Below are 27825 nucleotides of genomic sequence, written 5' to 3'. Positions count from 1 at the left end.
TATTAACCTTTTACTATGTACGTGCCAGGCAGTACTTTTAAGGGCTTCATAAAAAAAAAAAAAGATTTACAGTGAAATACATAGATCTAAAGTGTATAGTTTGATAAGTTTTTGGCTATCTTGAATAAAGTTGATATAAACATTCTGTACAAATCTTTACGTAAACACATGCTTCATTTTTCTTGGGTAAATTCCTAGGAACGGTATTATTGAGTCTTAGGATAGGTATATGTTTAACTTCTCAAAAAATTACCGACTAATTCTTTGAAGTAATTGTACAATTTTACTTGTACTGCCAACGAAGAGTGAGATTTTCGGTTCTAGATCAGGGCTCAGTAAACTTCAGTTTGCCACCTGTTTGTCTGTAATCCATGAGCTAAGAAGCGTTTAAATGGTTGTGAAACAAAATCAAAAGAAAAATAATATTTCATGACACTTAAAAACTCTATGAAATTCAAATTAAGTGTTTATAAACAAAGCTTTATTGGAACACAATCACATTCACGTGTTTCTGTGTGGTCCGTGGCTCCTTTCTTGGTACCATGTAGGCTGAGTAACTGCCACAGAGATCCTATGGCCTGCAAAACAGTCTATTTACCACCTACCCTTTAGAGAGAAAATTTGCGGAACCCTGTTCTGCATCCTGGTCAACATTTGGTATTTGCTAGATTTTAAGCCATTCTAGTGGGTGTGAATTGCTCCCTGTGATCTCAATTTGCGTTTCCTTGATGACCAGTGATGTTGGCAGCTTACTGGCTCTTCATAGCTCCTCTTTTGTGAAATGTCTGCTTCTAGTCTTTTGCCCATTTTAATTGGCCATCTTTTTATGTCAGTCTGTAGGATTCCTTTTTATGTTCTGGAAATAAGCACTTTGCACCTGTGCTCTGAGGACATTTCCTTCCAGCACTCAGCCTCCGCCCTGCACAGGGGTCTCTTCGAGGCTGGCCACAGTGCATGCATTTTCCAGGAATTCCCATGAGGTCTGCTGGCCTCCGCCTTCTGCACAGCTTGCTTCTGGTCTGCCTGCAGCCTGCTCTCCAAACCCCAGCACCTTAGCAATTCCAGACCACACTCAGCTCCCTTGCCCCACCGCACCACCAAGCTCCACCTCCCTGCATACGGTGGAAGAAATCCTGCCGGGTACCATGATCCTATTTTACAGATAAGAAATTAACTCGATTTTCTTTGCTTAAAGGGAATAAGAACGCTTCCTGGCTATTCTTGTCTAAGCCCTGGTTGTTCTGAAGGCACGTTGCCTTTACATCCTTCAGTAGGCAAATGGGTAAACAATACGTCCAAACAATGGCACGGTCTTCAGTGATAAAAAGCAATGAGCTATCAAGCCATGAAAGGGCACGGAGGAACCTTAAATGAACGTCGCTAAGTGAAAGACGCCCATCTGAAAAGAGTGCCTACTGTAGGATTCTGACTATGTGACATTCTGGAAAAGGCAAACCTCTGCTGTATTAGTCCGCTAGGGCTGCTGTAAGAAATGACCACTGGTGGAAGGTTCTCTTTCAGAAAAATTTCAATCTCAGCTCGCAAATTCACAAGAAAACTTGACCACTGCTAAGCCACCTACCTGCCGTGCGTGATTTCTCAGTGGTTCGGTTCTCCTCGGGCTCTAAGAATAAGCCTAACATGCAAAGTAGTACTATTTGTACTGGGAGGCTCCTACAGGCTCCCAGAGGCCTTGGATTCTGGCCTCCACACGCATCCAAGCACCTGAGGCCCTTTCTTCTTAATAGTGGCCCTGGTGTCTCAGCTTAAACTGTGAGGAGACTTTTATCCAGCAATCACACAATTCAGATACAACAGCCTGGCGTATTTGGTTACAGAGCTCTGTGTCGAGAGTTAGAAGTACATAGTATACACAGGAGACACTCAATAAATTGTAGCCTCCCCCCTCCCCCAGCGATAACGCTCCTCCTGGAGTCCTCCCCTTCTCTCCCACCCGCATCCAATTCATCAGCAAACTGTTCATCTGGCTTCAAAATCTAGCTAGAAACTGACCACTTCTGCTCACTCCATTGCTACCACCCTGTCCCAAGCTTCCACTGGCTATTTGATTTATTACGAATAGCCAGAGAAAAACCCAGGGTCTTTTTTGTGCCTTATATGTTCCTAAGTGGTTGGCCAACAGCCAGGCTTATTCCTTGAACGCACTAGGTTCGTGCAAACCTCAGGGCCTTTGCACTTGCCTCTCCCTATCCTGAGATGCTGTTCTCCATGTAGTTACCTGGTCCCGTCTTTTATCCCCTTCAGGCCTTGGTACAAATATCCATCTTCTCAACGCAAGCTTCCTGACCAAGTTATTTAAAATTGCAACCCCAAGCCCATTCAGCAGTCCCTGTGCTCATTAGTTGTCCATTAGCTGGAAGCAATGACAGAGTGCAGCAGAGGCGCCTCATAGGCGGGTCTCCGGACAGAGAAGTGGTTATGGAAACGGGGGGTGGAACTAAAATCCTAGCATCAACTTCCTTTTGTGGTTCTGTTTAGCTGCTGGCACTGGAGGTGCCCTTAGAAAATCCCATGATTCTGAGCTGTTTCTTTAGATCAAACTTGGGCTTTGTCCCCTGTAAGGTGTAGATATTCTGGGGAAAGGGAACACATCAGACCCTGCCCTTACAGTGTGAACTGAGGGAGATGGGAAGGTGGGGGCAGGAAAGTGAGGTCACCACACTCTGCTCTGTGTCCTGGTGCGTCACCTCAATTTTCATAAGGATCCTTCTGGAATGTATTCTCATCTTCATGTTATACTGAAGGAAAGGGAGCTCAGAAATGCTAAGTAACCTTCCAGGGGAGAGAGGGCCAGAATTCCGGACAGGTCCGGGCCCTGGGGGGCCAGCGGGGGGGCTCCCTGCTAGCTCACACAGCTGCTTTCTCTATGGGTACAAGCAGAAGACAAAATAAGAAAGGACAATGGCTCCTCCATATGTAAAGATCAAACTCTGACCCACAGCCTGCAGCACCCAGCCCAGGAGGCCAACCCGCGCTCTGTAGTAACCAGCCCAGGAAGTGAAACCGTTATCCCAATCCTACCTGCCCAGGAAGGCAAACAATAACCCTGTAACAACTGGCCCCAAATGGCCAGGACCTGATTAATAACTGACTGCTTCCTTAATTCTGCCCCCCCCTCCCAATTCAGGACCAACTGGAGGAAGACAAGTATGTAGTCTTAACCAATCAGGATGCCCTATTTCTAGTGAGCCCGCCTACAGCTTGCCCTCACTCCCAGCCTCTGTTTCTCTTTTTCCACGAAAAAGCCTCCTAGTTCCGCTGCCTGCCTTTGAGCCCGTCAGGACAAGTTCCGGTGTCTGACCGTGCTGCTGTCACAAGCCCTGAGCGAACAGCCCCTGCTCGCTCTGCTTTGGGTGCTCTTCATTTATTCGCAGTGCGCTCGCAGAAGCCGCTGAGTGCTGGTGCGCACGGCTTGTGGATGCTTTGGGTTGATGGAATCATTCCTGGTTAGTGCGAAGGACCACCACAGACCAGCGTCTCACAGCGTTTTGCAAGAAGCGGTGTTCTGTCAGGGTTCCACGGTGCCCACGGCTGGGAACTTCAGAGAGGATGCTCCCAGCACCCTGGGATGGGGGTCCTTCGCTCTCCTCTCTGTCGCCCCTGCCCGGGGAGGGGGCGCAGGGAACAGACTACTCAGTGGACAACACAGGGAGTGGGGTCTCTAAGAGGCGGCTAGTTCAGACTAGTGTGGAAAAGTCTGTTCACCCCGCAGCTGCGCTCCTTTGGAGCCTGACCCGGTGCTGTTGCGTCCTCCCTTCCCTTAAGAGGGAGCACTGGGGAGCAGAGCCCACGCTGGCTGCGGAGGGCCCAAGGAGGGAGACCAGACATTTCCAGTCAGACTGGAAACTCTCCAGAAAAAATGACAAATGTTCTGGTACCATCCTTTCGCCCCCATTGAATGACAAGTCTCTCATAATAAAATGTTGCTTTTGGTAATGGACGTAATCTTTACCTCATTTTATTAAGTGATAGGAGTGACTGAAATGCCCCACTTAAGAGCAAGGTGCTGGGGCGCCTGGGTGGCACAGCGGTTAAGCGTCTGCCTTCGGCTCAGGGCGTGATCCCAGCGTGATGGGATCGAGCCCCACATCAGGCTCCTCCGCTATGAGCCTGCTTCTTCCTCTCCCACTCCCCCTGCTTGTGTTCCCTCTCTGGCTGGCTGTCTCTATCTCTCAAATAAATAAATAAAATCTTAAAAAAAAAAAAGAGCAAGGTGCTGTAAGGAGAAACTGAAAGAAAAGACTGATATCAAGAAAGAGGAGGAGAGGGGCGCCTGGGTGGCGCAGTCGTTAAGAGTCTGCCTTCGGCTCAGGGTGTGATCCCGGCGTTATGGGATCGAGCCCCACATCAGGCTCCTCCGCTGGGAGCCTGCTTCTTCCTCTCCCACTCCCCCTGCTTGTGTTCCCTCTCTCGCTGGCTGTCTCTCTGTCACATAAATAAATAAAATCTTTAAAAAAAAAAAAAAGCAAGAGGAGGAGAGACAGAAACACGGGAGTGGAGCCCAAAGACCCCACCGCAGGCCACCTGGCAGGTTCTCGGGCTGGGGGAGGGCACAAGTAAGCGGGCTAGACAGCTGGGGCCGGCCCTCAGCATCTTGGGCTAGCCAGAGCAGGGGCACATTCACGTGGCGGAACCTGTCCTCGCCAGTCGATCACTGGCCGTCCCTGGCCCATTCCTCACTGCTCCCACCCTCTGTCCTAAGTCCCTGGGCCCAAAGTAGGTCCTGGGCTCCTACTGAGGGTCAGGGCACAGAGGGCCATGCCGAGAGTTCCTGTGGAAAGCCAGTGTCTTCCACCATGCTGTCTGACGAGTTCTCTTTAGCACATTGAACTTCTTTGTACAGAGAAAACCTATATATAGTAAAAAAAAAAAAAAAAAAAAAAGAGTAGCTCCCGATATACTGTGTGCTCCAGGCCGTGACCCACGGTGGGACCAACTGCAATCCACGGTGTTCAGGCTCTTTTGAAGAACGGCTATGCTGCTTTTCCCTTTTTTTCCATTTTGGCTTGAGTAACAGGACTTTGAAAACCCACCATCTATTTTCCTAAGTGAACCTTCAGCTACACTTGATTTAAATCAGGGACTACTTGCGCTTAGGAATTTTAGGTCCCAGGAGAGGCTGAGGCAGAAACAAAAGGCCTTCCTTGGGCCGCAGCAGTGTCTGAGGAAGCATGCCTCTCCGGGTCACTTGGGAGGCTGGCTGACACCAGATCACCCCTCTCCCTCCATCCACAGGTGACCACAGAACTCCGGCGTCTGTACCCGAGCGAGACCATTGGCCCTGACCCCCTGCGTCCTCTTACGAGCTGATCATTGCACCCAAACCCAAATGGCAGAGGTTGCTTCTGAGAAAATGCCATAGATCAGAAGAGGGCAGTGGATCTGAATATTAAATAAACATTGGCCATTAGGCACAGCAGAGTGCGTCAGACCTCCTGCCTCTCTGCCTGCTTCTTGGTTCCACGCGGCACTGAGAAACAGTTATGTTCAGCACGCTACAACATTAAAACATCATTCTACGATAAAGTGCCTGTTAAAAGAACTTCAGAGATAAAGAATTATGTAACTGTCCCTTATTGGTCCAGAAAGGAAAGTGATTCAGTAGCTGGCCCACCCCACCCCCACCCCACGGCGTCTGATTGGCTTCCTTTAGCACTTTGAACTTCTTTGTACGACAAAAACCTATAATAACCAAAGAACGAGGACACTCCCTCATGTTCCAAGAAGGTCACATAAGTCGATTACATCGTATCTGAACTGGACTTCGAAATCTGCGGTGGAAGCAGAGTTTTAATGCAACCATGGAAAATGTGCTGTTTTTGGCTTTTCATTTGTTCTGAGAGGAACCTTAATGTTCTGTATTCCAACAAACCACTCAAAATGGAAAAAAAAAAAACACAAAAAAACCCCCAACCCCTTAACTTTATAAACAGAAATATATTCAACAGGGGCGCCTGGGTGGCACAGCGGTTAAGCGTCTGCCTTCGGCTCAGGGCGTGATCCCAGCGTGATGGGATCGAGCCCCACATCAGGCTCTTCCGCTATGAGCCTGCTTCTTCCTCTCCCACTCCCCCTGCTTGTGTTCCCTCTCTCGCTGGCTGTCTCTATCTCTGTTGAATAAATAAAAAAATCTTAAAAAAAAAAAAAAAAAGAAATATATTCAACAAGTGTATTTTCACTCCTTGATGAGAAAGTGGTCTGGAAGTGGGACTTGGGGACCTCCCCCTGGCAGCTCCGTTGTGCCGCCTTGTCCCTCCATCCTCAGTGCCCCCTGGTTCCGGGCTGTGCTGTGTCGTATGGGTGCTTAATGTCCTTGTCTCCTGCATGAGGCCATGAGCTCCTGAGGACAATTTCGTGTGCTGACCCCCAGAAGAACATGGCATGGCACAGGGGCCATTAACTGCGATAGATTTAGTGAGCGAAGAGCCCACAGTACAGCACTGACATCTTCTGGAACATACTACTTGCTCCGCCGTCAAACAGCCGATCGATCTGCAGCCTACACCCCTCTGGGACAAGCCGGCTTTTGTCTTGTCCTAGGTTTCCTTCTCGGGGAGCTGTGGGCTTACAGTTTGTCTACACTGGCCTCTGAGGCTGACCAGCCCTTGCGGGCTCAGGGAGGGTGAAGCCCGAGCACTGCCGGGGATCAGCAAACCCCTTCTCATTCTGTCTTGCTCCATCCTATGGGCCCTAATCCGCTCTCTGTGTCTTGCTCTGCTCATCCAGAATGGTGATCTGTGCTGCAGGGCCGCCGATTTCGGTAGCTGGCCTACCTCTGATTAATTGTCTTTCCCCTAAAGAAGAAATACAATCTGGGGCTAAGTTCATCTGATGATTCTGACTCAACCTGAGGCCTCTTACCGAGAAGCCACTCATGGGGAAGGAAGAATCAGAAATTCAGGGCTTGGCCTCCCAGCTGGAACGTGCACGGAGTTGCAAAATTGTACTCTCTCGATGCTCCTAGAAGCTCCGGCAAAACACAGTCGCTTCTCTGCAGTTAAGTTAAAGGCTCCACACTGTGGCTTGGCATTTATTCTTACAACCATGCTCTTTCAAACTATTAAACAACAGTTCATCAGAATTATACCATCAAAAATTCCTCGCCCATACTGGGCAGGGAAGAGTTGCTGATGCCTGGACCCTGGGTAAGCTTTTCCTCTCACCCCGACCTGTTTTAAAACCACTCTGATGAAAACTTAAAACAAAATCTGATGCTGTCCTTACGACACTAGTAAATAAACAGAGTGCCCATTGCTTTAATGTGGACAGGTTTTGAGCGTCACATGACAGCTCCTGCATTTGACGATGAATATAATCCATAAAAAAACGAGATAAACTTTTGTTTTCTTCATGTCTCTTCACAGTCAGTCTCCCCTGATGGCGTAATTCATAAAAGGCGGCTTCTAGTATTGATTTCCGAGGCACTCTGATGGCGGGAGGTAAAAGGAGCACTGTCCTTCCCATTCCACACGGCTGTATCCTGCCACTCAAACTTCCTTCATGCTCTCAAACCGTCAGTGCTATTTGGTCAGCACCCCAGGTCTCTGTGACATCCTGGGAGCTGTGTGTACTTCTGGGTTCTTTCTGTAGCTCTCTGATGAATAGGAAAATCAGGTTGCCAGGCGCGAGCTCCTGGCAGGTTTCGGCAGGTTTCAGGATGCTTCTGCTGGGGTGTGCATGCAGGATGGAGAGAAGCATTATGCACTTATGTGCAAACTCCAACATTGCCCTAAGTCACTGAGTTCCTACCTTCCTTGTGCTCGCCTGTGAATAACACACCCGAAGGAAGGAGGGTACCTATCATATTGTTAGCCTTCTATGTAACCCTAATGATGGTATTATTAACCCGTGCTGTGTCCATTCACCACACAGCACGTGCATGCTCACACTGCTGTTTCTTTTGTGGCCTTCTGTCCTTTTCCTTTGACCACGCTGTGGATTTCTCCTGGGCTGAGACTGTGTTCTCTACCCCTTGGAATCTCCGTATTACCCAGAGAAGCCCCTGCCACATAGTAGGCTCTCAAAGAAATGTTGATGGTTGCTGAGCAGTAGAAACGATGCAATGAATAAAGCAACATTTTCCCTTGTAACTCAAGTTATGGATAGAATCGCTCCTTGTTTTCCTCTTACGCCAAGTATCCTTCTCCTGAGTTTTTCCTGGAAGACTCTTAGGTCGTGTTTCACTTCCTGGGAGAGAAAACTCGCTTCTCAGCTGCAGAAAAAATATGCTTAGTGAATGCCAATCCAAGGCATAGGGATGCAGGCCTTCCCTAGGTCTCTTCCGTTAGGGTTAAAGAGGAGTTGACCCGGTGGGATGTTTTCACACGTCCGTGTCCTCTATCAGCCAGCAGCTGTACCTGTAGCCTACACTGGCCTTCTGACGGCTTGCATCTTCTCTGCCCTGAACACGGCAAGTGAAGTGTTGATGGGGGGTCAGGCGGAGCAGATAACATCCTGTTTCTCTTCAGTGGCATCAAGTATGGCCCCTTTTGACAGGAGCAGCATAACGATGCTGTGACTGCTTCTGACCAAGACGCAGAGATCAGGCAGCCTTACAGAGCAGATGGAAGGGCAGCCTGGAGGGACAGGGCACGGCGTGCGGCTCCCCAGCACTGGGGAGGGGCTGAATTGCGGTGTGAGTGTAAAATCCTTCTTGGGAGGGAAAAATTTACCCCTGGTGCTGCAGATGGAAATGTCTTCAAGTGGTGCTTCTTTATTCATAAACCACAGCTTTCAATAACAGGACACGATCTTTCCTACTTTGGTCAACTTTTTGGACTTTTTAAGAGAAGGGTCTGATGCTCATGGCCCTGAGCTCTTCCTCTTGGGATCCTAATTCAAGGATAAGAATCTTTCTATTTCTCTATTAAGGGAATTTAAAAAAAAAGTAATTTTTTACTTTTTAATTTTTATTTATTTCTTTTAAAAGATTTTATTTATTTATTTGTCAGAGAGAGAGAGAGCACAAGCAGGGGGAGCAGGAGAGGAAGAAACAGGTTATCTGCTGAGCAGGGAGCCCGATGCAGGACTCGATCTCAGGACCCTGGGATCATGACCTGAGCTGAAGGCAGATGCTTAACCAGCTAAGCCCCCCAGGCCTCCCAAGATTTAATTTTTTAGAGCAGTTTTCGAATCACAGCAAAGGTGGCTGGGGAGTACAGAGATTTCCCACGTACCCCCTGCCTTCCTGCAGCCTACCCCTCTACCAACATCCCGCACTCCGTATCAACAGAGCTGTACATTTGTTACAGTGGATGACCCATCAATGATGCATCTTTAGGGGCGCCTGGGTGGCGCAGTCGTTAAGCGTCTGCCTTCGGCTCAGGGCGTGATCCCGGCGTTATGGGATCGAGCCCCACGTCAGGCTCCTCCGCTGGGAGCCTGCTTCTTCCTCTCCCACTCCCCCTGCCAGTGTTCCCTCTCTCGCTGGCTGTCTCTCTATGTCAAATTAATAAATAAAATCTTAAAAAAAATGATGCATCTTTATCCCCCGATGTCCGTAGTTTATCTTAGGGCTTTCCCTTGGTGATGTGTAGTCCATGGGTTTGGACAAATGGATAAGGGTGTGTACCCACCATTACAGTATCATACAGATAGTTTAACTGCCTTAACATTCCTCTGTGCTCTGCCTGTTCATACTTAGCGAGGGAATTTTTAAACTCTAGGGGGCAGTTTTCACCAGATCCCTAAACACAATTAGCGTCACTTCTTCAGCTGACGGTCTGATTCTCCTCTCTTTTTCAGTTAAAGAGTTTGTTTTGGTTTGAAACCAACTAGACAAAATAACTAAGTATTAATACATTTAGACATGAAGTACATTATTCTGGGTGCTGTGGGGGTAAGGAACAATCATTCAGGGTTGTTCGTTTATTCTGGTTGCCTTATTTATGTCCCGGGGTTTTGACAGTCTCCTGGTTATCTTTCAAGATCATGAGCGGATTTTAGGTCTTAGTAGTTTGGTCTTACTTTTGAAAATGCTTATGCTTGGAAACTTTTCATAGGCTTAATTAGCTAGAGAATTTGCTAGATCTCTTGGTTTCAACTCAACTGAACAATCTGCTTGGTGCTGAAGAATTTCAGGCTAAACTGCAAATGTGTCTGACAGTGTCAAGAGGACAGTGACGGGTGGTAGAGGGAGGGAGGCTGGCCCACATACCTGAATGCCAGACGGCAGACTCGTGGCCAACGCCAAGCCAGCCAGGGCTCACTCAGGAACCCTTGTGAGTGGAAAGATCTGATAATTCTTCTCCTGTCCTCTCTCTCTTCACCTGCAGGTGGCAACCACCTGTAAACTTTCTGTGGTTTCATCTGGATCCTTCCGAACTGTTTCCTTAAGGCCAGCTTTGAAAGCTGTGGTCACCACTCTTGTGCACACAGCCTCCCCCCGCCCGCCCCCCGCCGAATGGGCTCTGGGACGGCTTCACCATTCCCACGTCCAGAGGTCTTCAGCCTCCTGTACCACCTTTGCATAAAGGGCAAACCTAGTGGATTTCTTTTCAGTCTTTATTCTTGAACTTCCAGCTGAAACTCCTGGCTACTCCCTTCTTCCCGAACCTCTGTCTTTCTTGGCTTCTCCCAGCGGTCTTTGTTATTCTTTATACCTTTCCTTCTGCAGCACTCTTCTGAAAGATGGGAGCTCTGTGTTCTGTCTTGGGCTCTCTTCTCTTCTTACTGTGCACATTGTCCCGGGGTGGCCTGTCCCTGCCCCCCGGGCCCGTCGCCAGTGGGTTACTCCTTAATGTCTGTCTCCAGCTCAGGAGGCCCCATGGGGTCCAGACCCTCCGTGAATGCCTGTCTGCTTCCCCGACGATGCCCACTGGCTTCTCATGGGGGCTCACCTTCAACACATCCAAAGTGGAGCTCATTGTTCTCCTTCCTCTCCACCTGCTCCTTCCTCTTAAATCCTTTATGGTGGGGCATGTCATTGCCATTTTGCCTAAGAGAGAAAACTAAGAGTTCAGAGACTCCTCTCCACTTCTACTTTCCGTCATCTCCTCAGTCACCAGATTCAGTGGGTTCCATTTTGCCTCCGTCCCAATCCTTTCTGGCCCTTCTTCTTTGTTGTTACTATGTCAGCTTGTGTTCACCTCTTCACATCTCTTGACTGGATCATTGCAATGGTCTCAAGCTGGCTCTTTGCCAGTTTGGTGCAGTGAAGCCAGACCGCCTGGGTTTGAGTCCTGGCTCCATCCCAGAGTAACTGGGTGAGCCTGGAATGGGGTTAACTGTTTTAGGGTGTGTGATCTCATGTGACCATTTAGTTTATAATTTAGAGTGTGGGTATCACAGAGAGAAGTGGTTGAGCTCCATATAGAATTCAGAGACTGTGCCAATTTATGGAGCGTTCACCGTGTGCTAAGCTCTACGCCAAGCACGTTTACGTACAACTTTCTCAGCTAATTTCACTGAATCCTCAGTTACCGTGTGGCATCAGGATTATGATTGATATGGAAACTGAAGTCCTAAGCTAAGGTCACAAAGCTGGAAAATGGGCACGCTGCAATTTCAGACAAAGTCTGTCTGACACCAGTGCCTTGCTCTTAACCACCCTGCATCTCTTTGTGGATCATAAGTATATCCTCAAGTTTTGAGAGTATTCATAAAAATAGTTATAGATTCCACTGACACCCTTAACCACAGTAGAGGACATTCACTTTGAGTCCTTTTCAGGGCCAGTACTAATCATCTGTTTTAACAGGAATGGGCTTGCAAGTTGTTATGGACTGAACTGTGTCCCCTCAAAAGCGAATATCGAAGCCATGATCCCCAGTGTGACTATTGGAGATAGGTAATTAAGGTTAAATAAGGCCATAAAGGAGGAGCCCTAATCCAATAGGGTTTGTGACCTGGTAAGGAGAGGAAGGGAGACTGTGCCCTGTTCTGCTGTGAGAGGACCCACAAGAAGCTGGCCACTGTAAGCCAGGAAGAGAGCCTTCAACTGACACCGAACCCTCCTGGACCTCGATCCTGGCCTTTCCAGCCTCTGTAAAGTGTGAGGAAATCAATTTCTGTGGCTCGAGCCACCCCGTCTGTGGTATTATCACAGCCAAAGCTGACTAAGACCCAAGTCAAAGAGAGCAGCTTTGAAGGAGTGCTCTGACCTTCCGGTGCTGGGACAGGTCAAAGAACAGCTTGAATTCTGGGGATGGAATCTGGCTTCACATAAACAATGGCCGCATCGAGCCTACACTATTGTAGTGAATAGATTGTACAATAAAATGATACAGAAGTTGTGCCTAAAATGCCACAATGGCACAGGATCCCCTTCCAAGGCGGTAAGGAAGTGTGACGCTTTTGTGTCTTCAGGAAAGTGAAGGCATAGCCAGAGTAGCTGGGATTTCCACTGACTTTAAAAGCCCCGGTGCTATAGGGGGCTGGGGCAAAAGGAGAGCAGCGACCGGATGAGGATGTGGCACAGGTGTCCACGCAGCTTGAGTGCACCGCACAACCCAAAAGCTGCTGTCTTGGCCACTGTACGCGTTATCGCAGATGAAGAAAAAAACAACGGTGACATTTATTTGAAAAACAAGTGATCAACACCCCACAGCGGAGAATATTCCATGCTTTTGTCACCGCACCAAGCACTTCCTCTTGCCGCAGCTACAGACACAGACGGAGGGCGTTCTGGTTTATACTAATAGCCAAATGCAGAGGAAAAGCAGCACATGTCCCAAAGCGACTGCTCTTGAGGGATGTTTTCCTGGCAGGGAAATAGCAATCACGCAAAAATGTGACAGGAGGTAGTTGAATAAAGAACATGAAGAACTGGTGGCCTGTGGATGCATCGGGCACATAGAGTGTGTTTTATTAATTTGAGCCGACGCTTAAAAATAAGTAGTATCCGATGAAAATGGGCATTTCCATCTTTTTCTGGAAATTCAGAAGACCTGGCAACACTGGGCTTGCATTCTCACAGAGCAACAATGCGTTGAAGCTAGGACTGTCCCTTTTAGACGGGGCACGTTTTCTTTCTCTGAAACCTCCTTCTGAATTGTGTCCCCCCACCCCCATTCATAAGTTGAAGCCCCTAACCCCCAAAGTGACTGTACTTGGAGACAGGTCCTCTAAGGGGCTATCAAGGTTAAATGAGATCCTAAGTGTGGGTTCCTAGTCTGATTTTTCCCTCTTCCCTTGTGCACAGGCATACAAAGGAAAGGCTGTGTGAGGACACAGCAAGAACGTGGCCATCGGCAAGCCAGGAAAAGAGGTCTAAGGGAAACCAGTTCTGCTGGACCTCAAACTTGGACTTCCAGCCTCCGGAACCATAGGGAAAAAATGGCTGTTGTTTCCACCGCTCAGTCTGTGGCACCTTGTGATAGCAGTTCAAGCCTACTAATATACAGCTCACGCTCTGGAGAAGAGAGTTCTCTGAGAATTCCTCCCTGTGGCCCACTCTACACGCCTATCATCTGACCACCTCTCGAGACCATTCCCTCCCCATTCCTACTATACTGCTCTAGCTCTGACTCCAGGATCCCTTCAGGTGGCCTTTTAACTGGAACTTCCATCTTGTCTGCACCCCACCTCTGTTTCCCCTTAAAATCTAGCCACCCCATGCCTGAAAGAATGCTCCATCTAAGAGTTAAAACAGAACCACATCAGTCTTGCTGTTAAGCCCTCATGGTCACAGTGGCTCCCAGACTCCTGTGTTCCTAGCACCACATGGGGTACTAAGTCCTGTGCAGGAAACAAAGCTCAGGTCATCGGGATGGACCCATGTGGGTGTTGGCATGCATCAAAGCACCCATGAAGCGTGTGGGCTATAACAAAGTGCCAAATAAGAGGTGCAAAGAGAATTCAATATGGGCATGAGGGAGTTACACATTTATTCCCATTGGAGGACTCTGGGCGTGTCTCCTGGAGGAGATGTCATCATGGAAGATGGGACAGCCTCCGACTAGCGAGCATGGAGTAAGGAAGGGCCCTAAAGTGCATGCGTCCTTTCTGAGCCTGTGAGTTCTCCAATGCACATTCCAGAATAAGTGAATGGGGTCAGTGAGCAAGATGAATGCCTACTTAACTTAACGGCAGCAGAAGCAAACATTTGAGGACATAAATGGTCAGTAAATCGTACTTTTGATTCAAAGATTTCCAGCTAAATCCACTCTCAATCTTAACAAAACCAAGAACCTTTCTCAGTTTAATTAAAATCTATACAAAATCCAATAAACAATGTCATCCTGGGGCGCCTGGGTGGCACAGTCGTTGGGCGTCTGCCTTCGGCTCAGGGCGTGATCCCCGCGTTATGGGATCGAGCCCCACCTCAGGCTCCTCCGCTATGAGCCTGCTTCTTTCTCTCCCACTCCCCCTGCTTGTGTTCCCTCTCTCGCTGGCTGTCTCTATCTCTTCAAATAAATAAAAATAAAATCTTAAAAAAAAAAACAACAATGTCATCCTGACACAACAGTATGTGTTTTCCTGTTGACATTATCAGATGGAAGATACAATATACTTTAAGTCATTCAACATATGTACCAGAAGTTGGCTCTTTGGAGCCCACCATTCCCTTCTGTAGATATTCTCTTCCAGTTCCTTTTCATAGAATCATAAACTTATTAATTTTTACATATATGAAGCATGTTCTGCCTCACATATCCTTTTATTTAAAAAAATTTCTGTTCAACTGCACAATCACATGAAAACAACATTACATCGCCCCAACTCTAGACCTTATTTATTTTATTCTTCTTTCATTTCTTGAGACCACAATCCTCTCCTTTTTGAGTTATTTTAATATGAGGCACTTAAACTTTTTGGCTTGAGTAATTTCAAATTAGTTTCTTTCCAGAAAAATAAGTGGGTAGGAGCCTACTTTGAGCACTTGCATTTCTGAAGATCTTAGAAACAAGTAATGGTTTAATGAGGTATGAAATTCTAAGATTACATCTCGGTATTCTCAGACCTCTGGAAACATTGTTCCGTCATAGCGTAGAAGTTAGTACTGTAGATGAAAACTGTTTCTGATCTGGTCCTCTTCCCTTTTCAGGTAAAATGCTTGCTTATTTTTTTTTTCTTCTCTCCCCCCCACCCCCCGCCTCCCCGCCCTCGGCAAATTTTCCTTTACCTTAGAATTCAGCAGCTAGGTTTGTGTTGTTTTAATTATTCATTCTTGCACTAAGTGAGCTCTTTCAAACTAAAAACTTATTTGGTTCTCTAAATGTTAAATAAAAGCCCCTTCATTTATAACCAGGGATCTTACTCAAGTCATGGAATGGGTTCCTTTCCTATGCATAGCAGAATACAGAGGTAAACAGTTATTTTTTCCTTATATCTCACAAAATTGGGGTCAAAGCCCACATGTTAAATTTTCGTTGTTGTTTTTTGCCTTAACATTTAAAAGGCAACAAGCAGCCTCAGAAATTCATGATTTTTTTTTTTTTTGATTCTACAGTAGAGTGCATAGAAAATGCTTTCTGGTGTTAACTTGGAGAAGCACTGCTATGCTTGCTACAGCTAAAGCTCTGAGAAAACCCTAGCAAACCGTGTAGTAGTTTGTTCCCTTGAAAACGCTGCTGATTCGGTGCCCACTTTCTTGCAGGCCGTCAGCACCATGCGCAGCTCCTGGGGAGCCTGCCGCGCTATTCTGCTTCTGGTTCTGAAAGAGAAGCATATGTTCTGGGAGCACTGGGGTTGAAATTACTCAATGAAATAAAAGTGCCATATCTTCAGCTGTTGAAGTTACTTCTCCAAAGGGAACGAGCCACACCTACCGACAACTCTGCCCTAATTCTGTGATTGGAATGAAAGCTTTGCGGTCACGCTAAAAGGTCTTACAGTCTCCTGCCATTTGCGTTCTTAAAACAAAGTGCAGAATGACTGCACCGTTGCAGGAAATGAGATGCTCGCGTTAGCCATCCCTGCGGATTACAGACTGGGGAAGTAAATCAATTGAGGGGGGCGGGGTGGAAATTCCCAGAGAAGCTCATTAATTAGTAATAAATGGGCAATTGGCCAAAATCACGAGGTGTGGAAAGCAGCAAAATCACCCGGCAACGTGTTCTCGGCCGAATCACGAAAGTAAATATTGTCGGTGTAAAAATCAATGTAGCGACGATTTTAGCCTGCCCCAGCTCCCCGCACACTTCTGCGACCGTAGCCCACCCGGCGCGGAACGAGAGGGGCCCTGCGCCCGGGGCGGGGCGCGCGCCGACGACACCTACCCAGCAGCAGGAGCCGGTGCGTCTGCTGCAGGTCGCGCTTCTGCTCGCGGAGCATGCGGTCGATGCTCCTGCTGACCTTCCTCGCCTCCCGCTCTGCCTCGCGCTCCTCAGCCCGCGGCTGCTCAGGACGCCGCCGCCACTCCTTCTTCGGGGCGGCTTTGGGCCGCGCGCACGCCAGACTGCCGCCGGCGCCCGGAGGGAGAGGGGCCGGGGCCGCGCCGCCCCCCACCGCCGCCCGGGGCAGGGCGGGGGTCGGGGCCGGGACCGGGGCCGGGCCGGGCCGCGCGTCCTCTGCAGGCGCTTCCGAGGAGGCGCGGGGGACGTCCTCCGGATCCCCGAAGAGCAACGGCCGCAGACTGTAGCACAGACCCATGTGGACGCGGGGGTGCGGGGTGCGGGGGGCTCAGGCCGGGGCCCCGGCGGAGGGGCGGGAGGGGGCTGCACCCGGACCCGGCGCGACGCTGCCGTGCGGGCTGGGGGTGTGGCCGGCCCGGGCCGGGGGCCACGGCCCCTCACTGTCCCAGAGGGCCATTTTGCATTTTCCGCTGGGTGCAGGGGGTGGCGGCCGCCTGGACTGGAGATCACCTGATAACGCGGCGAGCGGGCCGAGCCTACAGGCCTCCGCGAGCCCGGCCCCCGTTACCGTAAATACCGCCTCCCGGGCCGTCCCTCGTTACCGTAAAAACCGCCGCCAGAACCGGCCCCCTTTTACCGTAAATACCGCCGCTAGGGCCGGCCCTCGTTACCGTAAATACTGAAGCTTTGGTGCTTCCGTTGTTGTACATACCACCGCCGGGTCCACTCTGGTTACGGTAAATACAGCCGCCTGCCCCGGCCCCCGAGACGGTAGGCACCGCCTCGCGTTCTGGTCTTCGGTACCGTAAATACGGTTGCCCGAGCCTAGCGTGCAGCTGCGGACAGTGCCGCAGTGGCGGTGGTGGTGCTGTCACCACCCGGAGCTGCCATTGCAGCACTTAAAAAACCACCGAAGCTTCGATCTGGGACAGTGGTAAATAAGACCGGGAAGAGATGGGGATGCTAGCTTTCAGATCTTGAACTGCCGGATGTATTACCTGGCAGAGATCACCGCACCTTGCCTCTCCTTTTTCACTTACATCGTACACACAAGCAGACATGTCTGCACGCTTTTGATCCTTACCTTAATTCTGTTATGCCTTTGATCTCGACAAAATCTCCAGGTCAGGAGGTCCATGACATCATTTTTAACAATTACACTTATTAAAACATTGAAAAGGAGAACATGTAATTGTCATACACTATTTTTGTTAAAGCGAATATATGTAATTGCACTTTCTATCCTATTTTTTAATCCACAGTACAGGGGAGAGAGAAGTGAGAGGCATATTCAGACCGGGTGCCGTTTCTCCAGGCCTCTTACGGATACAGCCCCACCAGACATCCCCATTGTCTATTATTTCCCACTTAATATCCATCATCCTATCGAACAACTGTTGAAAATTTCGATAACTTTTAAGAACTCTGCTATAACACGTGTTCTTTAATTTCTACCAAATGACATGAAATACTATAACTGGTAAATATATCTAATGTAAATTCCATTAATAGCAGCAGATTGGTCTCTTTAATACAACGCCCTACTCACAAAGATACATTGCACCAATTGGCACTCGGTGTAAATATTACATTTGATTTTTTATTATTTTTTTATATTTTGAAAGAGAACTTTTTATTACTTTTATGTACAGAAAATTCAACAGTATCCACTCATTCCAGTTTGGTGCCCAGTTCTTTAGCCTTTGTCTTTTCCAGCTTGGCGATGCGAGCCACTGACTTTGGACCCAGGACGTGGCCTCCCCAGTGACGGTGGATCTCATCGTATCTGCTATTGTAATTGGTCCTGATGGCTTCCACCAGCTTAGCCAGAGCTCGTCTTCCTGGGTGAAGGCCACATTGGTACAGATCTTCCTGTGGACCAGACACCCGAGCCTGGCCTTCCCCTTGATAATGCCGTAGGGAAACCCCATCCTATAACACAGAACAGGCGGGAAGACAGCCAGCTCAATGGGACCCACATCGTGTGCAATCACTACCAGCTGAGCCTTCTTGTTTCCCACTGAGGTGGTGACAGTATTAACCCCAGCTCAAAGGACAGGCGGCGTCTTAGTGCGCACATCCCCTTTGCCGGCAGCTTTCTTCATGGCCCAGGCCAACAATCTCTGCTTCTTCTCTTGCTCTGTCTCTGGTCTATATCTGTGGGCCAGCTTAAGCAGTTGCTGTTTGGCGGTCCCAGGCCTGGGCAAAGAGGTTAATCACAGGAGGCACTTTTAGACGTTTATAGAGAATAGCCCTTTGCCCCTGCAGCCGGATGTAACGGGGCCATTCCACAAAGCGAGTGAGGTTCCTTTTGGGCTGGGTGTCCCGTCCATTGCCAAAATTCTTGGGCCTTTTTCAAACAGGGGATTGACCACGTTCTTGGCCTCCTGTTTCTTCACAACAGCAGGAGACGGGGCCCCCTTCTCCGCCTTAGCGTTCTCTCCGATGGCTGGAGGAGAGAGCTACATTTTGATGACATTTTAAAAGAAGGAAATTAGAGATCTAGATTCACATTTATTTTAGGGCCCTGTTAATAACAAATGTATATACCATGTAATGTTTTGGACCTAATATTATCCCCCAAATCTGCCAAAATTAGCTGCACTTTTAGGTTTTTGAAGAGTAGAAGGAGGACTATAGAAAATCTAACTTGAGAAAACAGAAACCGCTATTATGGGCATGATTTTCACTATTCATTCACCTGCCCATCCACCGTTTCCCATTCATTTATTTAGTATTTATCAAGCGCCAACAATATCCTAGGCATTCTGGCTGGTATCAGGTGAAGCAAAAGACACTGATCTTTGTGGTGTTTATACACTAATGGGGTAGAAATAAGTTCAATCATATACACACAAGTTAATAAACTTATTATATATTTCAAATAATACAAATGCTGTGAAGGGAAGGAAGAGGGTTCTCCAAGAAGTAATAAGGGAAGGCCCAATTTAAATTTGGAAGGGAGGCAAAGAAAAGGAAAACACGGATTCAAAGGGATACATGCATCCCTATGGTTATAGCAGTATTATTTACAACAGACAAGATATGGAAGCAACCCAAGTGTCCATCGATAGAAATGGATAAAGAAGCTGTTTTTTTAATATACATATATATATAATTAATAATACATATTATATATTGTATATATTATATAATTTTATATGTAATATATGTGTAATAATATACATAATATATGTTGCATATAAAATTATATTTATATTGCATATATATTATAGTATTATATATACATATACACAATGAAATATTAGCCATAAAAAAGAATGAGATCTTGCCATTTACAGCAAGGATGGACCTAGAGGTTATTATGCCAAGTGAAATAAACCAGAAAAAGACAAATACCATACGATTTCACTCATATGTGGAATTTAAGAAACAAATGAACAAAGAAGAGAGACAAGCAAAACCCCGACTCTTAAACACAGAGAACAAACTGGTGGTTGCCAGAGGAGAGGTGGCTGGGGGAGGGGATGGGTGAAATAGGCGATGGAAATTCAAGAGTGCACTTATCATGATGAGCAATGAGTACTGTATAGAATTGTTAAGTCATTATATTGTACACCTGAAACTAATATGATACTGTATGTTAATTCTACTTCAGTAAAAAATCGGTAGGGGAAGAAGTTTGTGTGTGGTACAGGGAAGGGCTTTCAGAGGAAGAGATATTTGACCCGAGAAGAATATATACCAATTCCTTTCCTGGTGTAACTTATTAAACTGTATCAACTAGTATCACAAGAGATGGATAACATTTTATATATTAAAGCCAGTGGAAAACACAAACAAATATAGTATAGATTTTATTTATTTTTATTTTAGAGAGAGAGTGAATGAGCATGAGCTGAGGGAGGGGTAGAAGGGGAGGGAGAGGGAGGGAGGGAGAGAGAAAGAATCTTTCAAGAAGATTCCACATTGAGTGCAGAGCCTGACTTGGGGCTCGATCTCACAACCCTGAGATTATGACTTGAGCTGAAACCAAGAGTTGGATGCTTAACTGACTGAGCCACCCAGGTGTCCCTAGTATAGATTTTTAAAGTACATAAAGTAATTTGTATCTAGATTGGAATTCATTCACATTTAAGGACTTACTTAAGAGATAGAAGACAATGTTTTCTATTTGTACCCAATATCATAAACTGAAAATAATTCTTAAAATCCTGTTAAAACAAAGAATACTAGGAAAGAATTGTTGGGGGCCCATTTTGCCCACATTTCAATTACTTTCAACACTTTTAATTACATACCAAATATACAAAATTGGATTATGTGTTCTCTGCATAGGATAAATTAGAATAAAATATTAAATATTTATATATCACTTTCATTAAATTTAATGTTTTCCCTTTAATCTGAGGTTGATTTTTTTAGGAGGCATTCTTTATTTCCTTATTTGTTGAAAATTAATTTGAATTTTAAATTATAACTTTAAATTCATGTTCAGAAATTTGATGAACCATTTACAGAATTTGTTTTTGGAAAACTTGAGCCACAGACAATTAAAAAGTACTATAGTGATTATCAGAGAGGATAATGGAACTGAGGTAAGAATAGAAAAAGCTGTAGTATGGATTATAAGAATGGATATTCGTTTTTTTGTTTTGTTTTGTTTTTCCGAGGTTGATTTTTAATTCTTGAATAATTGGGCCATACAAGCAAGCAATTTCTAATGTCAAAGAACGATTATGAAGCTGAAAAAAAATTATGAGGGGACTCTAAAGTAAATGTAAAATTATAGCATGTAAGGTGTCATTTTATATTTAATCTTAACTGATGTCAATAGGATTATTTCAGTTGAAATTCATTTTCCTTTGAACCCCCTAAGAGCAATCAGAATTAGATATAGTGAAAGGATTCCGTCTAAGGTCTTTGTATGGAAATCATGTTCAGGTGACGAAAGTGGCATTTTATCATTACTCATTTTTGCACCTTTTCACACTGTTTACTTGGACACTTGAGTAAAATTGTAGAAATGAGTTAAGACCAATTTGGCTTCTTTCTCCCCAGTTGGAGCTATATTCGAATAGTATGATGTGTAGTTATGGAGGATTGATTAAACAATGATACATTCTCAAGAAGGCAATAATAATGTATCCATTAAAAATGAAAGAGGGCTAATTTCCTATAATGCAGGAATTCTCAGCCTTGGCACTATTGACTTTTGTGGCCAGATAATTTGTTGTGGCGGGGAGCCGCCCTGTGTATTGCAGGGCGTTTAGCAATATCCTTGGCCTCAACCCAGTAGACGCCAGTAGCACTCTTCCTCAATCATGACAATAACAAAATGTCTCCAGGTATGCCAAATATGGCCTCGGGCAAAATTACCCCTAGTTCAAAACCATGGTTGCAATAGATTGGCAGAGTAGCTCAGTTGGACTGATCAATTAAGAAATATATTTATAGCTCCCATTTTAATGTACTAGAGAGTAACCATAGCAAGTCTACCCTTGAAAGATAAGTACAATGGGTAAGATTTGTGATTTTAAGGCTTTTTGCTTAAGGACACTCCCCGGTTCACCATTAGTGGGCAGCAGAAAGCCACAATATTACTGACAAGATTGGCTACGTGATTTGTGGGGCCCAGGGCGAAATATGAATCCAATGTCTCTTGTTGAAAATTTAAGAATTTCGAGACAGTGAAAACAGAGTAGTAAATCAGGCATGAAGTCCCGTATGACTTTGCAGATAACATGCCCAGGAAGCTGGGCCGACTTATTGGCTTAAGATATCAGAGAATAGAATCTGGAGGTGGGGAAACAGCCAGAAAATTAGTAGTGAAATCCTAGAAGGAAGGGAACGTTAGAAATGTGAGCCCCACAAATCTGTATATAAAAACCATTCAAATCTTTGGCTGACTACTCACAACAATGCAGGAGGAGGCCCTGGGGGCCTGACAAAACACCTGAAAAACGTAAAGGGACAGAGCAAAGATTTCATGCTCTTCTTTCTTCAGGACAGACAGATTTTGAGTCCAGCCCTGTTAACTGGCTTATAGAACAAAACAGAGAAAAACAAAAATCACTCATTAAAGAGACAGAACAGAAAACGAAGTCTCTACAAGATAACATTTATGCTTCCCAGCGTCCAATAAATGGCATTAGACAAACACAAAGACAGAAAAATGTGACTCATAGTTAAGGAAAGGAAAAAAGCAATAAATTGAAGCCTAGATGAACCAGATGGAACAACTAACAGACAAGGACTTTAACGTAGTGATCACAAACATATTCAAAGAGTTAACAGAAGACATACACATAAGGAATGAACCCATGGATAATCTAAAGAGAGAAATCGAAACTGTAAAAGAGGAGCAATGGAAGTACTAAAAGTCCGAAGTACAAGAACTGAAATTAAAAAACAAACGTCACTGGATGTGCTTACCAGCAAGGTGAAGATAGAAAAAGAACAAATTGACGAAATTAAAAATAGATCAAGAGAAATGATCCAATGTGAAGAACAGAGAGGGAAAAAATAAGAAGAAAAATGAACAGCTTCTCTGAGGCCTGTTGATCAATATTATGTGGTCTAAACAAAGTGCAATTAGAGTCCTAGAAATAGATGAGAAAGAAATCGGGATAGAAGCAATATTTGAAGAAGTAGTGGCCCCAAACTTCTGATATGTGATGAGACGTTGACTTACAAATCCAAGAAACCCAGTGAACCACGGGCAGGATTAATGAAAAGAAGAGCACATGTAAGTGTGTATGATAAAAGCACTGAACTTCGAATATGAAGAGAGAAGTGTCAAAGCAGCCAAAGAAAACAGAGGCTTGATGTATAGGAAGGAGCATATGAAAAATGCTGGCTTTTCATCGGGAACAGCAGATGCCAGAAGGCATCTGCATAGTTGGAAGTGCTGAAATACAGAAAAATATTACCAACCTAGAATTTTATATCTTGCCAAGCTATACTTCAAGAATAAAAGTGAAAAAAGAAAGTAAGATTAAAGAAAATATGAGACAATAGGCATCAGCTGACCTGTTCTATGAAAAATGCTAAATGGAAGTCTTTGGGCTAAAAGGATAGGACACCAGATGGCAACTCAGATCCAGAGGAAAAATAAAGGTCAGCACAAATGGTAAATATGTGGGTAAGTCTGAAGACTATATGTATTCTTTTTTTTAAAGATTTCTTTTAAAAACATATGCCTATTTAGGGAAAAATATTAATATAGTGTATTGTGGGTTTGTAGTGTATGCAGATGAAATCTATGGAAATGTTACAAAGGGTGGGGCAGGCAAAGGGACAATACTCTCACAAAGTTCCAATGTTTTATGGAAAGTAGTATAATATTAACCATAAGTAGATCGTGAGAAGTTACCAATAGAATTTTCTACAGTGATGAAAATGTTCTACATCTTCATTGTTCTCTAAAATAGCCACTACTTACATATACTTATGGCACATTTGGAATGTGGGTATTGTCACTGGAGAACTAAACTTTAATTTTAATCGCTTAAAAAAACCCAGACTCTTAAATACAGAGAACTGGTGGTTGCCAGAGGGGAAGTGGGTGAGGAGATGGGCAAACTAGGTGAAGGGGATTAAGAGGTACAAACTTCCGATTATAAAATGAATAAGTCGTGGGAATGAAAGGTACAGCATGGGGAATATAGTCAGTGATATTGTAAGAGCATCGTATGGTGACAGATGGTGGCTGCACTTACTGCGGTGAGCACTGAGTAGTATACAGAATTGTTGAATCACTGTATCATACACCTGAAACTAATGTAACATTGTATTCAGTACTTCAATAATTTATAAAAATTAATGTAATTGGCCACATGTGGCTAGGGGCTACCATGTTGCACAATGTAGTCCTCGAGAAACCACTAAAAAAGAGTGAAAAGTAGGATACCTAAAAAGCTAGTTGGGGAAAAAACTGAAATACCAAAATGTATTCAAGTAAGCCCGAAGAAAGAAGAAACAGGAAACAGAGGGAAACAAACAAATGAACCAAGTAGAAAACAAATAGGAAAATGGCCAACTTAAATCCAACTATTTTAATAATTAAATGTAAGAGGACTAACCCTTTTTTTTATAATAATATTTTTTATTATATTATGTTAGTCACCACACAGTACATCCCTGGTTTTTGATGTAAAGTTCCATGATTCATTGGTTGTGTATAACACCCAGTGCGCCATGCAATACGTGCCCTCCTTACTACCCATCACCAGCCTATCCCATTCCCCCACCCCCTCCCCTCTAAAGCCCTCAGTTTGTTTCTCAGAGTCCATAGTCTCTCATGCTTCATTCCCCCTTCTGATTACCCCCCTTTCTTTATCCCTTTCTTCTCCTACCGATCTTCCTACTTCTTATGTTCCATAGATGAGAGAAACCATATGATAATTGTCTTTCTCTGCTTGACTTATTTCACTTAGCATTGTCTCCTCCAGTGCCGTCTATGTTGCAGCCAATGTTGAGAAATTGTATACAATGGAATATTACTCAGCTATCATAGAGGACTAAACCTTTTAATTAAAAGACAGAGAATGTCAGAGTGGATAAAAAAGAAAAGACCTAACTTTCTGCTGTTTATAAGGAACATACTTTAAATACAGACACAGATGGGCTGATAGTAAAAAGAGGGAAAAAGGTGTATGATGGTGTATTGGTTTCCTAGTACTGCAGCAACAGATAACCACAAACTGAGAAGTTTAAAACAACAGATACTCATTCCTTCACAGTCCCGAAGGCCAGCAGTCAAAATGAAGGTGTTGGCAGGGCCAGGTTCTCTGCAAGCTGTAGGGGAAAATCCTTCCTGGTCTCCTCCAGCTTCTGGTGGCTCCTGGTGCCTATTGACTGTGACGGCCTCACTGCCGTCTCTGTGCTCGTGTTCCTTTGCCTTCTTCCTTGTGTCTCTGTGTGTCCTTTTCTGTCTCTTATAAACACAGTCTCATTGGATTTAGCGCCCACCCTAATCTAATAGGACTCATCTTTACCCTTATCTTAATTATAATCTGCAAAGATTTTATTTCCAAATAAGGCCACATTTTGGGTTTTTTTTTGGGGGGTGGACAAATTTTTGAGAGATACTGTTTCATTCACTACATATGGAAATATTAATCCTGAGAAACCTGGAATGGCTACATTAGTATCAGGCAACATAGAATTCACTATAAGGAGATTTACTGAAAACAAAGAGCCCTACTTCATTGTGATGAAAGGGTCAATACATCAGGAAGACATAACAAATATAAACACTATAGCCAACAATTGCAAAATGCTCCTCCCAAGTTCAAGTGAAATGTTCACCCACATAGACCAGAACTGGGCTAAAAAAACATATCAGCAAATTGTAAAACACTAAAAGTCTTCTAGAGCATGCTTTCTGACCACGATGGAATTAAGTCAGCAGGACAGTAAGGTATCTAGAAAATCCCCACGTATCTGGAGATTAAACAATCAACTTCTAAATGATCCATGGTTCTTAGAAATTTTAATAAAATTAATAGATTCCTAGCAAGAAGTAGAGAAAACGCAAATTCTCAATACCAGGTATAAAAGAGGGAACGCTGTTACAGCAACTACAGAAGTCAAAATGACAAATAGGAGTATTATTGGCAAACTTTATGCATTTGATGATTTAGGTGGAATGGACAAATTCTTTTTAAAATACAATTTAATGAAACTAACACAAGAAGAAACAAAAAAAATCTGAATAGTGGTGTACCTAGCAAATAAATGGAAATTGTTACTGAACATGTCCCCACAAAGAAAACTCCAGGTATTACTTTACTGGTGAATTCTAGAAAACATTTAAGGAAGATAATAATACCAATATTAAGTAAACTCAGAATAAAGAGGAAGAAAGAAAATTTTAAAACTCTGTGTCTTGTTTGAAGCCAGCGCAATCTCAATACAAAGACTTGACTGATACAACATAGAACCGGGACATTTCAGGCCAGTATTGCTCATGAATGTTGTTGCGAAAAAGCTTTAAAAATATTAGCCAGCAATGTATAAAAATACGTCACAATCAAGTGGGATTGATCCCCATGATGCAAGGTTGATTTAACATATTCTCTGGATTTCCAAATGACATAACCGTTAATATACAAAATACTAGGGATACCTGGGTGGCTCAGTCCATTAAGTGTCTGCCTTCAGCTCAGGTCATGATCCCAGGACCGGTCCTGGGATCAAGTCCCGCATCAGGGTCCTTGCTCAGTGGAAAGCCTGCTTCTCCTTCTTCCTGAAAATACTAAGGAATAATCTTTAAAGCATTCTAGAATTAATGGGTGAGTTGAGCCAGGTCTCAGGATACCAGGTCAGTATACAAAAATAAATTATATTACTATATATTAACAAAATACCACCACCACCACAATTGGAACATGAAATTTAAGAATTCCGTCTACAGTTGAACCCCAAACTACAGAATAGGAATAAATTTGATAATATGTGAAAAACCTCTACACTGAGAGCTACAAAACATTGCTGAGAGAAATTAAAGACCTAAATAAATGGAGAGGTATAACACGAAAGACCCAGTATTGTTCTTTCTCCCAAATTAATTTATAGGTTCAATGCAATATCAATTACAATCCAGAAGCCATTTTCATAGGTGTTGATAAGCTGATTATAAAATTGTTATGGAGATGCAAATGACCAGAATATCCACAGGAACATTGGTAAAGAGGACTGGAGCTGGAGGATTCACACTATTTTTACTCGCTGTAAAAGGACAGTAATCGAGATACTGTGGGACACAAAGACAGGCAAATATGTCAATGAAATAGAATGCTCAGAGCACTGATGGTGCACTGGGTGTTATACGCAAGTAATGAATCATGGAACTTTACATCAAAAAGTAAGGATGTACTGTATGGTGACTAACATAATAAAAAAATATTATTAAAAAAAAAAGAATGCTCAGGGCAAAAGTAGACCCAGGCTAACATGGTCTATTGGGTTTCAACAAAAGTGCCAATGTAATTTAGTAAGAGAAAGGTTTTTCAACAAATTGTGACGGAACAACCAGATGTCCACCTTAGAACAAAATGGGCCTGTCCCCTACCTCACAACATACACACAAAAGAAATGGGGATTGAACATAGTCTTAACTATGAAATCTAAAACTATAAAGCTTTCAGAAGAAGACATAAGTGGATAACTTTGTGACATGGGGATAGACAGATTTCATGTGTCAGATGCAGAAGAATTAACCATAAAAGAAAAATTGGACTTCATAAAATTAACTGTTTAGCTAAGAGATGCCATTAACATGAGTAGACTGAAAGTATTTGCAATACATGTATTGACAATGAGCTCCCACAAACCAACAAAAATAAGACAACCCAAAAATGTGAAATACTTCAATGCTCTATGAAGGAAGATACGATTGGCCAACAAGCAAATCAAAAAGTGATGAACATCTTTAGTCATCAGCAAAATGCAAATTTAGATTACATCAACTAAAATGGCTAAAATTGAGAAGACACTCAAAACCAAGTGTTGGTGAAGATGTGGAGAAGCCAGAACACTAATGTTTTTCTAGTGGGAAAGTACAATGGACCCATCACTTTAGAAAAACAGTTTTGCAGCTTTA

At 44.5% G+C, this 27825-nt stretch overlaps 1 pseudogene; it reads right to left on the bottom strand.

Annotated features, from left to right (window-relative positions):
• Positions 1-17927: 17927 nt before the first annotated feature.
• Positions 17928-27825, bottom strand: part of LOC123803536 (large ribosomal subunit protein eL8-like) — an 84709-nt pseudogene continuing 74811 nt past the window's right edge.

Source organism: Ursus americanus, chromosome 30 (assembly GCF_024610735.1).
Source record: "Ursus americanus isolate L20-20 chromosome 30, mUrsAme1.1.p, whole genome shotgun sequence".
Classification (NCBI taxonomy): Eukaryota; Metazoa; Chordata; class Mammalia; order Carnivora; family Ursidae; genus Ursus; species Ursus americanus.
Note: the sequence above shows the minus strand (reverse complement) of the source record. Positions and strands in the feature narration are given on the sequence as shown.